This window comes from Amphiura filiformis, unplaced genomic scaffold (assembly GCF_039555335.1).
Source record: "Amphiura filiformis unplaced genomic scaffold, Afil_fr2py scaffold_34, whole genome shotgun sequence".
Lineage (NCBI taxonomy): Eukaryota > Metazoa > Echinodermata > Ophiuroidea > Amphilepidida > Amphiuridae > Amphiura > Amphiura filiformis.
The window spans coordinates 677,297-693,503 of record NW_027305498.1 but is presented as its reverse complement, the minus strand read 5'-3'; the positions used below and the strand labels follow the sequence as shown (position 1 = coordinate 693,503).

The 16,207-nt window shown below is 36.0% G+C and overlaps 1 pseudogene; it reads left to right on the top strand.

Moving 5' to 3' along the window:
* The first annotated feature begins 11,396 nt into the window (after positions 1 to 11,396).
* Positions 11,397 to 12,329, top strand: LOC140143964 (cytochrome P450 2U1 pseudogene; annotated as a pseudogene).
* Positions 12,330 to 16,207: the final 3,878 nt, after the last annotated feature.

The following is a 16,207-nucleotide window of genomic DNA, read 5'->3' as shown; positions in this document are numbered from 1 at the left end:
TTTCCATTTCTTACTCTATGTATTTTATGACCCTAGAATGCTCCTTTTATGATATTTTCAGCAGATATCCACGAAAAAGATTATTCTCAATTGATTATTATTCTCTGTTGATTTCGATTTGGGATTTACGAGTTATGCGTGATTATGTGTATTGCACGGCTCCTTAGAGGTGCAGTAAATAGCCCCCATTGACTTTCTGTACAAACAGAAAAATGCCGACTACATCACCCTATAGCCTATACAGCTTACGTCACCTCACAAAAAGCTTGGTGTTTCTAAAATGTAACACATTTTGAAAGTTGAGCCAAATCGTCATAAAAGTCGGATCCTGCTCAATTTACACAGACAATCTATTTCCCAGGCCTAAATGAGGATTAAACATGAACCAGGGCCTAATAGTTGGGTTTTAAGGCTTTTCTAATGTAATTAATTAAGTCGTGTTGCACGTTTCCTGCTTTGAGACACTGATTTCATTCCTCCCAGGGTGTTGGAGACTTGTATTTACTGGTTTTTAAGAATTTTTATGAAATGATGTATATATAATATATATCATAAATTTGGATATTGGTAAACATATAAAGTTTGGAATTAAATCAAAATACTGGACTAACTATTTTTAGCAAAGCTACGTTGCGTGTGATACCATCACACTTCATCAGGCAACTGACCCGCTGGACTGGTCATGTGATGTCACGCAACGTAGCTTTGCTAAAAATAGTAAGTCCAGTATTTTGATTTAATTCCAAACTTCATATACTACAACTGGATGACTGAAAACATTGATCAATTGGTAAACATAGTTAGACTGGTTTCTTTAAGTTTGAAGGGGCTTTTACTATGCAAATTAGCTAATTTACATGGTACCATTTTTAGAATTTTTGCTATCTACTGCTGATAGCAATGACAAAATGAGTTAACTAATGTCTCAATTGCCATTTCAATATCTCTAAATAAGAGCAAGCAAACATGAAGATAAGCAAATTGCATAAGCAAATGAGGAGAAAATACATGGCCAGTTGTGTATCATCAGAGGGGCGAGGCGGGGGGGGGTTGAGGTTGCAGGTGTGTGAGTGTGTGTGTGTGGGGGGGGGGGAGGGCTGAAAGGCCATGTCTCTTGTCAATCGATTTGAAAATTTAAAAATCCCCCAAAATGCCGAAAAAGTGCTTGGGTGCCCGTAGGGCCCGGTGATGCTCCCTCCCTCCCTACCTCCCTCCTTCCCTCCCTCCCTCCCTCATTCCCTCCCTCCCTCCGCTTTGTGGCCTGTGCCACCCCCATAGGATATCTCATGCTTTTGCAGTTCTATGCTAGAGCACACCGACTAGATCACCCTATAGCCTATGCAGCTTATGCCACCTCACAAATAGCTTGGTGTTTCTAAAATGTAACACATTTTGAAAGTTGAGCCAAATCGTCATAAAAAGATCTTGCTCATTTTACACAGACAATCTATTTCCTAGGCCTAAATGATGATTAAATATGTCAGGGCCTCATAGTTGCGTTTTCTAATGTATATATTAAATCAAGTCGTGTTGCACGTTTCCTCGTTTGAAACACTGATTTTTTTCCTCCCAGGGTGAGGAGACTTGCATTTACTGGTGTACACTCTTAGGCCACTGCGTTGTAATATCGTTCTGGTTAACCAGTAATGCAAATCTGACGATATTTTTGCTAAACGAATTAATCGGCAAGAAATATTGTGTAATAATAATAATAATAATTAATAATTAACAACATTTTTAAAGCGCAAAATACAAAGGTTTCAAAGCGCTAGCGACAACTTACACTAAGTGCCGCTGACAGGGGGAGGGGGTAACCGTGGGCTTTACCCCGGGGCCCGGGGTCCTAGGGGCCCGTAAAAGTGAAGAAAAGATACTTTACTATGGGGCAGAAAAGCAACGAAAACGGACCTCAGGTGCCCGTAAACGGTTCAGGCATATTTTCTTTGCTTTACTATACGGGCCGACAAAGGTCTCTTTTCTTAGGCCTAAGGTATTTCTTCTTCGCTTTCTACGGGCCCTCCGAGGTCTCTTTTTTCTATTTATTGGTCCATTAAGGTATTCTTTCTTTGCTTATTAAGCTTTTTTACATACTCACTAAGGTCTCTTTTCTTTCCTTTACGGGCATATGGTATCTTTTCTTTGCTTTTTACGGGCCCACTACGGTTTATTTTCTTTGCCTTTACGGGTCCAGTATAAGGTCTGTTTTCTTTGCTCTCTTACGGCCCATAAAAAGCAAACAAAAGTAACGGGCCCGTTAAAAACAAAGAAAAGAGACGTGCATTTTATAAAAAATACAAGATAGCATTTGAAGCATACACTCTAATAAATATTTCACTTGCATTTATTATTTACTCTTCAATAAGTCTAATCTGGGAGCAAAAGTCGCTAATTCGAATTACAAATTTTCGTGCGTTTCGCGCGCATTAGTCTAATTCACCGGTTCATATTTGGATCATTTTAGATTCAAATTGGCTTTAAATTGGCAATTTTTTTGCACTTCGCGTGGAAGTTGTTAAGAGAAACTTAATCTGGGAGCAAAATGCCGTTCAAATTGCAAATTTGTGTGCGATTCGCGCGCATTTGTCTCCTTCAATGTTCATATTTGATTATTGGCAGCTAAACATGCTACTTTCGCTCCGCTGCAACATATGTTTAAGGATTTTACACCGACCTCCCTCCCCCGTACACAGAAATGTATGCCACTGTAACCCCACACACCCACCTACACCCCCCCACACACACACACCCACACACCCCCACTTATGAAGTCCTGCACCGTCATCATCATAGGGGCCCGTGCGTTCACATTGCCCCCGGGCCCGTAATGGCTCTCGGCGGCACTGCTTACACTACAACTTATACCCAGCAAACACAAAACGTTTTCGACATCATTCGCAAAAAGTTATAAAAGGTTGTCAGAAAACGTTTAAATGCCGGGTTATATAAAGGGTACATTAATGGTATAAAACGTTTTCATAACATTAAAAACATTTGTTGGTAATTTACTGCACAGCAAATACAAATGTTTTACAGAGAACATTTAAATGTCGGGTTATATAAAGGGTATAAAAACGTTTTAATAACATTCCAAAAACGTTTTTAAAAACTTGGTACAAATCATTCTAAACAGGATGTTATTTTGGGGTTGAAAAAATATTTTGCAAACATTGTTTGCCCAAAATATTTACAATAACGTTTTTAAAATGTTTTCACGACCTTTAAATAACCCGACATTTAAATGTTACTAAAACGTTTTGTAAAAAACATTTTAAGAACATTTCTGTGTTTGCTGGGTGCAAATATTTTAACATAACATGGTATTTAAGTGTATACAAAATATTTGGCAAAAAATGTTCGCAAAAATAGTTTACAATGACATTTCGAAAACATTATAAAAATATTGTTGTAGTGTGTTTTCATACAAAACGTTTTAAAACGATTTCATGACCTTTATATAACCCGACATTTTAATGTTACTAAAACGTTTTTGCCTAAACCAAAACCCAAAATACAGGGTGTCCCAAAAAAACGAGGCCCCACATTTCGCCCTCTTTTTCTCCTATTTCTGAAACGTTGATTAAATATATTTTGGTATGTAAAGAAACCCTAAATCGTTAGCTTTAATAAACCAAAACAATTCTTTCAATCGGCTCACAACTTTTGAAGATATACCCACTTTAAGAAATGTACTCGTTTTTCACCCTGTCCACGGATGAGGTTTGGCTACATCAAAGATTTAAACGAAACACACGGTTAATGACATGGATAGATAATAGCATTAGTCTTGGGAAACCATTCACTATAAGCGTGGATCACCAGCTAGCTTCAAACATCTTCGCAACCCCGTATTACTGCTGCATTCGCAAGTATGCGGCGCACAAGGCGTTAAGGATGGTACGCAACGCAATTAATGCAATGAGAACTAGGGCTGAAACATGTATTCGTCACGGAGGCAACCAGGTAGAGGGCAGAGCAGCACAGTAAACTCACTTCAAAAGAACCAAAGACAAACTAAACAGCCCTTTTCAGGGCTACCTTTTATTCCAAAAAGATAAATTACTTATGTTGTCAATAAAAAGAAAGCAAGAAACGAGAAAAACATAAGTAATTGCAAGTATAGCAAAAGAAGTCCCATCCCACATCAATTTTGCCCAAATTAATGACACTTAACAAAATCCATAACCCATAAGCCCACCGGTAAAGCCCATTCCCTTAAATAAAGTTTTTATTTTATAAAGTTATCATCGAGGAATGTTTTATATTCATGCACTTTTCAATCTTTGAAGTAGCCAAACCTCCTCCGTGGACAGAGTGAAAAACGGATACATTTCTTTAAAAGGACATATCTTCAAAAGCTATGAGCCGAATGAAATAATTGTTTTGGTTTATTAAAGCTAACGATTGAAGGTTTCTTTACATACCAAAATATATTTGATCAACTTTTCAGAAATAGGAGAAAAAGAGGGCGCAATGTGGGGCCTCTTTTTTTTGGGACACCCTGTATAACTTATTTAAAACGTTTTAAAATCGTTTTTGTGTTTGCTGGGTAGAACTACAAAATGACATGATAAGCAATAAATACAGAGTCAATTAAGGGATCTTAAATGAGCGTTTATTGCGTTTCGACAGTATTTTTGTGGGACATGAGAGCACCTCAGACCTATCGAATTGCATTCTGAATACGAATCATGTCTTTCTGATATCAAATAATTTTCATTTTTAGAAAATCACAATATAATACAAATTTTATGACAAATTATAAAAATTTGATATTTTTCAAATTTTGATATATAACAGAACTCAAAGTAAATTATATAAATCTAATGACATATTCTTAAAGTGTATGTAGCAGGGAGGAAAAGCCGACGGTCAATTGAAAATTTTGACCTTTCATATTGAAGATATGGATTTTTTTCCCAAAAAGACCTAATTTTTTTTGGTGTTTTGGGAAAAAAATCCATATCTTCAATACGAAAGGTCAAAATTTTCAATTGATCGTCGGCTTTCATCCCACCTACATACACTTTAAGTATAAATCATCAGATTTATAAAGTTTACTTCAAGTACTGTTACATAATGATTTGCCATAAAATGTTTATTAAATTGCGAATTTCAAAAATCAAAATTATTTGATATCAGAATGACATTCTTCGTATTCAGAATGCAATTCGATATGTCTGATGTGCTCTAATGTCCCACAATAAATACTGTCCAGACGTTCATACCCCAGCCCTTAATCGAACAAGAAAGTTTTGAGCTTGGTCTCGAATTGATCAATGGAGACAGCGGAACGGATAGTGAAGGGGATATTGTTCCAGAGGAAGGGTGCCGCCACTGCAAAGGCCCGGTCGCCATAGGAAGATGTTTTGACAAGCGGTCCGGGTTTTAAAGCGAGCTGGTGAGCGGAACGGAGAGAGCTGTTAGTGGATTATGATATGAGGTTGCAGATGTAGTTGGGTGCATGTGCATTAAAAGCTTTGTATGTTAGCAGCAGGATTTTAAAATGGATTCTTTTCTCAACAGTCAACCAATGAAGTTCGTCTAAAATAGGAGAGATATGCTCATAGCGCTTAGTACATGTGATGAGGCGGGCAGGTAAACCATACAAAAGAGAGTTGCTGCAGTCCAAATGAGATGAAACAAAAGCGTGGACGAGGCGCTCAATAGATTGACGATCTAAATACTTGCGAATGGGGCCGATCTTATAAATACCAAAAGAGGCTTTCCGGCATATATTGCGAACATGGTCTTTTAAGGTATCGTCAAGCAAACACCTAAATTTTTCCTAGAATTTGATGGAGATATATCGGAACCTCCAATGTTGACAGTCGGAAACACGGAATACGTACGGAAGTTGGAATGGAAATGAATTATATCAGTTTTGAGTCATTTAACACGAGTTTGTTTTGGATTGCCCAACAGCGAACGTCTGAAATGCATGATTCGAGCTTGTTTACAGCTTGAGGATGGTGGGTAGATTGCAGAGTCAGGTACAGTTGAGTATCGCCGGCATAAATACATAGCCAGAGGTTTCCAGTTGTATAAAACATGTCAACTTTTTTTTAGAAATTGGGGGATGAGGCTGTATATTCCGAAATGCCCATTAGTATATACCTTTCCAGTGACAGTATGAGTGTAATACATACATGTTACTTCCGTAGTCTATGGCACTAGTAAATTCTTGATTATGAATATATATGAGGTGTCTGGAGAATGGGTACATAGTATTTAGGTGGTGGGTTGGTAGCCCGGGGTTGGTAGTAAACATAGCCAAATAAAAAAGTCGCCACTAGTTCCATCCCCATTTAATCAGAGTCTGATGAGTTTATGGCAAAATAATTTACATAACAATTTTTATATACTTTCTTTCGCAGGATGATACCAGAGTTGATATCAAAAGTTTAATCATCGTGAGCATAGGAACCTTTGTTTGGAATTTCGTGCAATTTTAAAAATGACAAATTACGAATTGACCACGCAAAAGCCAATGCATGGTATCATCTTATTATGTGGCCCGAAGCAACCCGTACAGGAGTCATTGTACACTTGCCTGCGCACGGTTAAGGGGATACTACACCCATTGATTTTTTTTTTTTTTTTTTGCATTTTTTGCATTTTGTGAAGAAATTACAAGAAACAAATTAGACAAAGTGGTATGCAAAATGAAGGGGCAAATCTTTTCGTTTTATTGGTGGCATTGGTATCAACGTAGCTTACATGCTTTTAAAAGTAGAAGCCAAAAGGTGGTACATCATTGATGATTTAAATTCACTTCATTTTGGAAAGCTTACTATCAACGGATTTCGTTAAAATTTTGGATATGCGTTGCTAACACATTAGGGAAATAAAGTTGATATGTAAAATGGGAATAAGTGGTTCCTGATTTCTTTTATGACCTCATGAACTTGGTGCTCCACAACTATCAAAAAAGGAACTGGTTTAAATGCTTCTATTTTCAATGTTGAGCTATATTTTGTATTTTTAACTTGCGACATTATTTCACTGAAACTTAATTAAGCCACAGGTAACAGGTTACCACAACCATACTACAGCAATGTTGAAAAAATTGTATTTCTTGTCACCTATACCACCATATTGGGTAGTTTTCCGTAAGCTTAACTTTTATGATTTTGGTAACAATTTTATATTTATTTGTAAAATCCATCTCAACTAGGCATTCTAAATTGTACTCACCATTTACATCCCAAGGTATATTAGTATATCCACCTTGCACTTCTCGATATATATCCAGTTAAAGACAGAATATCAAAATTATGCCTCATTATGATATCACAGACTCTCACATGTGTATTCAAAATTGATGCTTAAATTTGACCTGAACCAATTGACCTATAACCTGACATACGGTGACCTAATAGCCTTTTCTTCTCCTAACAACACATTATAGTATTAAATTGACTAATGACTATGCATCCATTGTGTAAGTGTTTATTTAATTTATTCAGTGTTATATATTTTGCATGCACCACTAGATTTTCTATAGAGAGTATAACAAAGGATTTAATGTATTCTATTCATGTACCCTACTTGAACATGTTGAATAGAATAAATTATGGTTTGTTATGAAACATGCATCTGAGTTACTAGGATACAGTAAACAAAAAATATATAGGGCTAAAATGACTTACTAAAATGGATTAAAAACACTTTGTATGTAGATATATTTTATAAGTTCAGGACATGAGGTGATGAACATATTTATGTACTTCATAAATTTGCAAGAAAAAAAAGAAGAGGGGTACTGATGAAAATCAGGGTATTATTCCCCCTTAAAAGAGCGGGGTATTTTGATTTGCATTTTGACATGCATGGGTAAACCTTTAATGACAATGAAATTAGATCTCTCAGATGCGTGTAGAGGTGTAGATGTTGAGAAGAGGTGGTTTATAATCGATTAACCTGCCGGCCTATACAGGCAACGTAATTCTTGGCACTCACGCTAGCTCCGCAGCGAGATATATATAACTCCCTATTCCAAACAATGGTTCCTATGCTCACGATGATTAACCTTTGATATCAAATTTGATATCAATCTTCGCAGGAAAGTGTATAGAAAATTGTTCATTATATACTTTGCCATAAACTCATCAGACTCTGATTAAATGGAGATGGAACTAGTGGCGACTTTTTAATTTGGCTATGTTAGATTGTAGAGATATATGAAGAGCTTATTTCCAAACCGTGTTAAGTCCACTATCCCATGTTTCTGATTTCCCTGTGCGATATTGCAATGTGTTGTGATTACAATTTCAGTTGGATGCACCATTACAAAGCAAACAGTGGATGGACGCACAGCAACAATACTGTGTGAAGGTTTTGTTTCCCAAATGAGAACAATAGTCTGCATTTTGTTATGAAGCATTGTTATGGTAAATAATAGCTTGTTGATGGTACAACTCATTGTTGCTAACGTCAAACTTGTCATTGTGATTGTATCTCACAAGTAAATGAGACACATGGGGTTGTGGACTTAACACGGTTTGGAAATAAGCTCTTCGTATATAGGTTATAGGTAGGTTTATAGGTAGGTATATAGCTTATAGATATAGGAAGGTAACAATGTATAGGTTAGGTAGGTCTACACCTAGGTAGTTGGAGCAGGGTCAGTGCTGACTTAGACTGATTGGATCGTCAGATAGTTTCATGTAACCGACTAGGCCTACTGCAATGTCAGTTCCTGTAGTGTAGTATGTTCTTTGTATTATTATTTTTGTAATATTTCATTAAGTTTGGGTATTCAAGGCCAAGCTTCTCCCTTTTAAAGGGATTTTTTCTGTATTTGCAGACAAGTGTATATATCGGTTTTGCATCTGAACTTAAACATCAACATCTGAACTTTGAGCATTAACATTTCATTAATGTTATCCTTATCCTTATCCGTAATATATTTAGCTACAATCCGCATTTTGAAAACAATGCATTTTCTAACAGCTTCTTCTAAGGTCATAACTAATTTTCAAACAAAATTGTCGACGCTTCTTTAACAAAATGGTCTTTAACTACTATATTAATTTGGTGAATGTAAAGTCAGTGTTGGTGCTAGTGTTGGTATTTCTGTTGGTTGTCTGGTGGATGACGCAACCTCGCAATTTGCCACCAGGGCCATGGCGTTTTCCAATCATTGGTTTCGTTCCTCAGCTGATTTGGTCTATGGTCTACAAAAGAGAAGAACTGCATATACTTGCAACACGACTGGGACAGAAATATGGGAAGATTTGCAGTTTTGACTTATTTGGTACAGTGTTTGTGGTGATCAATGATTTTGATATCATAAAGGAAGCAAGCAATAATCCACTACATAGCAATAAGGGGTACATATAATGAGTTTGAACGCAAATTGTTTGGCAGTACATGTAAGTAACCCACTATGTCCATAACGGTAAAATTAATAAATTGTCTTAAAATTTAAATCCATTTCCATGAAAACTATGGCATTATTTATACCTACTGTCCAAGGAAGTTTAAGGAATGATGGATTCTCCAGTCTGCACTTTTTGTCGGTTACAGCTCACACTTAATAATTTTAAAAGAAGTATTTTACAAGTTAACAATCATGCATGCACTGAGAAGGAACATTCCGGATAGAATTGAGGGCACAACCTGAATATCGTGCGCGATAATTTCCAGCCTAAAAGAGTGCACATAACTTATTTACTAACTTATTTATTTACATACTCACCGCGTAGAGGCTGTGCAATAATTATTAGGTGGGGGTAAATTGGGGTGTTTATGTCAAGCCGAAGTTGATGGGAGGGGGGCACAAGGTATATGAAATTATGACCGCGGACTGGGCCTTTCGTCGCGCTAGCGCAACACAAGGGGGTGTCTGATGGGGGATGTGCCTCCTCAGTCGTTGGAGCGCCAAATGAAGGCATTTGGTGGACACTTTTTTACACTATTATTGTGTAAAATGTTAGTTGGAAAACTTGAAAAATTTTCATTATGAAACATATATTTGCAGCTCATTTGCAGTGGCGTGACTGGACTTACATTATTAAATGAACATATTCAAGCTCAAGTTCAAGTTTAGTCATCAATCAACATCATATACAATAATATCGTATATAATAAACATAATTCGATAAATATAATAATAAATAGTAGTAAAAGTAAATTGCAAGAATATTAAGGGATCTGGAATGAGCGTTTCGACAGTAGTTTTTTAGGACATGAGAGCACATCAGACATATCGAATTGCATTCTGAATGATTTTTTGAAATTCACGATATAATACAAATTGTATGACAAATTATTAAAATTTGATATTTTTGATATATAACAGTCCTCGAAGTAAATTTTATAAATCTAATAACATATTCTTAAAGTGTATGTAGCTGGGAGGAAAAGCCGACGATCAATTGAAAATTTTGACCTTTCATATTGAAGATATGGTTTTTTTCCCCCAAAAGACCTAATTTGATTTGGTGTTTTGGGGAAAAAATCCATATCTTCAATACGAAAGGTCAAAATTTTCTATTTATCGTCGGCTTTTTATCCCACCTACTTACACTTGAAGTATAAATCATCAGATTCATAAAGTTTACTTCGAGTACTGTTAAATATCAAACATATCAATTTCTAATCATTTGCCATAAAATGTGTATTACATTGCGAATTTCAATAAATCAAATTTATTTGATATCAGAAGGACATTCTTCGTATTCAGAATGCAATTCGATATGTCTGATGTGGTCTAATGTCCCACAATAAATACTATCCAAACGTGCATACGCCACCCCTTAACGAAATCATATAGTAATAATAAATTGTAAAAATTAATATATACAAGTTGAATACATTAATCTATGCACTGTATCATAATTCAGTTCACGATGTGGGGTAATATACAAGATATAATAATATAATATGGTTATCATTTTTAAATGAGAATGCAGGTTTACAATATTTACACATCAGTCAACTAATCAAGCAAGACAATCAAGTAGTATAATCAGAAAATGAGACCCTAAGTCATGGTAACACAAGTCAACGGAATGTGAATGGCGATAATAGAAACATGGTCACAGATCGTGGTGATAAATGAGACTTTTGTCGAGGTGGAGGGGGAGAAAAAAATCAGGTGTATCGAGATGGAAACTGTGCGCATGATTGTTTATAAGAGAATCGTTTTTGTATAGAAACCTTTCCATATGTTTTTTTTTCATTTTGTTTTGTTTTGTTTTTCAATATTTCTATCATTTATTTTACTCCATGCTTATAAGAAACACAAAATCCGGTTTATGCCACAGTTTTGTATATCGAAAAACACTCATGTTATTTTTTACATATTGTAAATCAAAAGGCGAAGTTAGCAGGGGATATGAAAACTAAAATATCTCCATTATTATTTACTTGCAGATCATTCGTATAAACACATGGCCAAATACAGGAAATTTGCTTTGCATACTTTTCGAGGATTTGGGATCGGGAAGCGCAACTTTGAAGCTAATATCACAGCGGAATCCGAGATCCTCTTCCAGGAGTTGGATGCTCTCGCGGGCAAATCCTTTAACCCACATCACTCCTTCGTCAACTGTTCAACAAATGTACTATTTGCTGCCGTGTTTGGAAAGCGTCATGATTATGATGATAAAAACTTCCTCTTTCTTTCTAAATCCAGATCCCGCATATCGCACCTTCTTGGCGCGGGCGTGTGGTCTATCATGCTTCCAAAATACTATCCAAGTAATGACACTAAAGAATTGCTACATCTTATGAAAGGTATCCTTGATTTCGTTGACAAACGTGTTGAGGAACATCGGGAAATATTCGATGTCGAAAACCCCAGGGATTTCATAGACGTGTATCTGAAAGAAATGGAAGAGGCGCCGAAACCAGATGACCCCTTGTCATATCTCCAAGAGGATAACATGCGTGCTGCATTGTACCTGATGTTCTTAGCCGGAGGCAACGTTGCCACAACTTTAGATTGGTGTTGTTTATACATGATGGCATATCCAGATATCCAGAAGAAAATTCAAGAGGAAATGAATTTAGTTGTTGGCCACAATCGACTACCACAAATTTCTGATCAAGAGCAACTGCCATACACCAGCGCATCCCTTCTTGAGATACAACGTCATGTTACTTTGACACCACTAAGTACTTTTCATACGGCCAGCGATGAGTCCTCACTTCATGGATATCGTATTCCGAAAGGCGCGACTATAGTTTCAAATATATATGCTGTGATGAGAGATCCCAATATGTTCCCAGAGCCTGACCAGTTTAAACCTGAAAGGTTCATCAATGATCAGGGGCAATATTTTGAGATTGAGGAAGTTTGTCCTTTTGGAGTCGGTAAATAAACAGTTCGTATATTCTTAAATTCACATTTATTTAAGAGCTGGGGTAAGGGCAAACTAAAGGTACTGGTAACTGGCAAGATAAAGCGACGAGGAATCCCAAATCACAGCGCCAGGTAATGACCGGGGCACCGAGTGCAATTGTGCATTTATTTTGGAAGGTTCATGTTTGTTTTAAATTTTGAGTCGGTTTTTTTTCTTCAAAATTTGATATTTTGTTGATATTTCAAGAAAGCGACATGCCAAAGACAAATCTTTTGCCACATACTTGCTACTACAACTCTTTTCTGCATCCTACGTTACAATTCGTTTTGGAGATTTAGTAATACTATAAATTTTGTAACTGCATTTCGGCGTTTTCGATGCGTTTTAAAGCTTACGTGGAATTTATGTTGATATCTGGTCCTGCTCCTTTTATAATTTTTCTCTGATCGTCGGCATTTGCAAATAACAGAATTGGCTCTGAATAAGTATCGTAGTCATAAATCATAGAAATTAAACAAAACATGTAGTTGTCATTCTTGTTGGGTCGTGGTTCTGATGCTGCATCCTTGACTATTTTGTGAGGGTATGTGCACGTATTTACGTATAAACGCAATCAAGCGTGTATGCCCGCATGTGTCGGAAACGGAAATAATGCATAGTAATTAACTATGATAGTTAGCTCCGAAATAGAAGAGATACATATGATTAGAAATCCCCGCCATTTAAGTTCCTTATTAGAGACTTCGTGTAATGGGGAGATCTTTTCTGTGTCCACTTGATCAAGACAAGGTGGGTCACATGTCCTGAAATATGGGACCGGAGTATAGCTGGATACTGCGACTCTCAGGCTCCATTTTGGAGTATGAAAACTGTTACTCAGTGAAACATGAATTGTATGTGATTCACTAGGGGTTGTTATCAGAACCAAGACCCAACAAGGATGACAACTACATTTTTATTTAATTTCTATGAAATTTCTATGAAATTTTTAACTTCTGCATGTATAAGACACAAAAAGGAGAATAATATGGCCGAATCAACAAGCACACCCATCCATATTACTGCTTTGTACAAATAGAGTTGTTTTTTTACTTTATATAACCTACGGGTACGTTATACTCTTTCAGGGGATATAGAGACAAAAAAACCCGATTTGGACTTATATCAGTTTGGCTGGACGTTCTGCTACCCCCTTCACCCACTTCTCCCTACTCCACCAACACATGATGAGGTATAGGCCTACGCAACTCCTAGTTATGTGACAACATAACTCCACAAGCAACAAAAAGGTTAGCCTATAATTCCACGAAGAACTTCCAAAAATACATAGGGTTTACATGGTCTAGAACAGATAGGTTTACATGGTCTAGAAACACGTGTCTAGAAAGCTACTATAGAGCATGGACTCGACCCTGTTAAATATTACAAGATAACAACCCCTAGTGAACCACATACGCAAATGGAGCCTGAGAGTCGCAGTATCCAGCTATACTCCGGTCCCATATTTCAGGACATATGACCACCTTGTCTTAATCAACAAGTGACACCCAATATGATCTAGCCTATGTGGTAAAGGCCGTCAAAATACCAAGTCATGAACGTCAATCTATGTTGACAAATTTTGGATGAAAAAGCTGAGATTTTAAAGTAAGCGGTGAAAGTATTCGCCATTAGAGTTTCCGTCGAAAAACTAGACTGTCCCTCGGCCCCGATCTCGAAACTATTAAAATGACCGTAGTAGTTATAGGACTGGTAGATCAACTCAACAATTCCAAAAACAGGGGTTTCAAATCAAAGAATTTGGTTTATCAAACGGATTCGAAAAAAAACTTGGATTTTTTATTGAAAAAGTTGGATTATCGACGCGCAATGTGCAGTAATTCGAAAAACTTGAAATTGAACTTAGTTTATCACCAAAAACTTGGTTTTTACAAATCAAAAAATCTTAGTTTTTCAAATTGAAAACTTTTTTTTTATAATTGGACAAATTTGGTTTTTAAAATGCATTAGAAAAACTTGAATTTTCGAATCAAAATCCAGGGCGATAAACTTGGATTTTCTTTAATTGAAAATCTTGGCTTATCACCGAAAAACTTAGTTTTTTAAAATTGTAATTGAAAATCCATGTTTTTCGCCGATAAATTTGGTTTTTCAATTAAAAATCTTGGTTTATCAACGAAAATCTTGGGTTTTCAAATTGAATCACTTGGCTTTTTAATCGTAAAACTTGGTTAACGGATTCCAAAAACTTGGATTTACGCCGAAAAACTTATTTTTTCAATTAAAAATTTTTCGATTGATAAACTTGGTTTATCGGCATTATTGTACATTAGGCCTTTCATACACTTCTCTATAATCAGATAATATAAATTTCAAATGAGTGCTCACGAATGTTCTCAATTTTTAGAAGGACCAACGGTACCAAGATTTTCAAAGGCCGTTTAGTCAGAAGAGCAATGTTGCGTATTCGGCACTCTGCCGTTTTCAAAACGATATGACCCTCTTTCAATAACTATGGACAGCCTTAACGATAAGGGGGTAAATGGAGTTAAAGAGGTACACATACTGGAAATGTTTTATCCTACCTGATTGACCAGTACTAGGTCCAAACTTGCATGATCACGACCACTGAACCAGAATGCTTGGTTTTGACCGTTTATAACATTAAATCTAAATATGGATCTTAAAATATATTTTAATGAGACAGTCTTAATTGTCCAAAATCACTGTAAATATATGAGTATTATTTTGAACATTATTTCTGAACAAAGACACACAAGCAGAGTAAAAGGTAAACATACAAAATAATTATAATATTTAAAATACGTATATCGTTTTCTTACAGGGCGCCGCTCCTGCATTGGTCAGAGCTTGGCAAAAATGGAGTTGTTTATCTTTTTCACTCATCTTCTTCACCGCTATTCACTGGTCAAACCAGAAGATGCGCCACCAATAACCTTCAAAGGAACATACGGAGCAGCGTTTGCACCAAAACCATATAATATAAAATTTGATCTTAGAATGTAATTTGTAATGTAAACTTGTCAAGTATATCCATTCAAAATATAATGGTCTGGTACACTGGTTATTATTATGTAACTTTATGCAATCATTTTATTCTTAAGTTGTATCATGTGACACCATGAAAGGCAGTGTGTATATTTTTGTGATTACCTCATATGGTTATGTGCTTCTATGAGGAGTGAGGCCCTGTGGCCTTACGCAACAGTTCTGTAAAGCAATGTAGCGGTATCAAGTCCAATTAATTAATTATTTAGCTCCCATTTTGGTTGAGCACTTTACCTTTGGATGATTTCAACCATCTTGGATGTATATCTTGGATTTATCTATTTATCTGTTATATCATGCTGTAATATACCTGAAATAGTTCCGCTCATTGCCAAGAATAAAAAAGTCAATTACCATAATTTTTTGCATTAGGGTGCTTAGTTAATAAATAAGGTCAAATGTCAAATATCTCAAAATACACAGATTCAATCGAATTTTGTCTTAAATTACTCCTCTGGGCATATCAAAGGAAAATATAACCTCAGAATCGGATGAAATAATGTGTCAAATAATTATGCTTGTGCATATTTATATTGGACTTTGGAGAAAGTGATAAAAACTTGAAAAAGTGGCGTTTTTGAAAAAGCAGATTGAAAATTGTGAAAGTAGTGGGAGAATGTAATGTGTGAAAATAGTAAGAAAGTGTCGATTTTGAAAAGGCCATATCATTTGAAAAGTAGTATTAAAAAAGTTGAAAAGTTGAAGAAGTGTCATTGTAAAATGCAAAGACTATTTTTAACGAGCCAATGTTATTTGTAAATGAAGTATACAAGAATAAAACTTTTGAAAACATTAAAAAGTGTCGATTTTGAAGGAAAAAAGCCAAT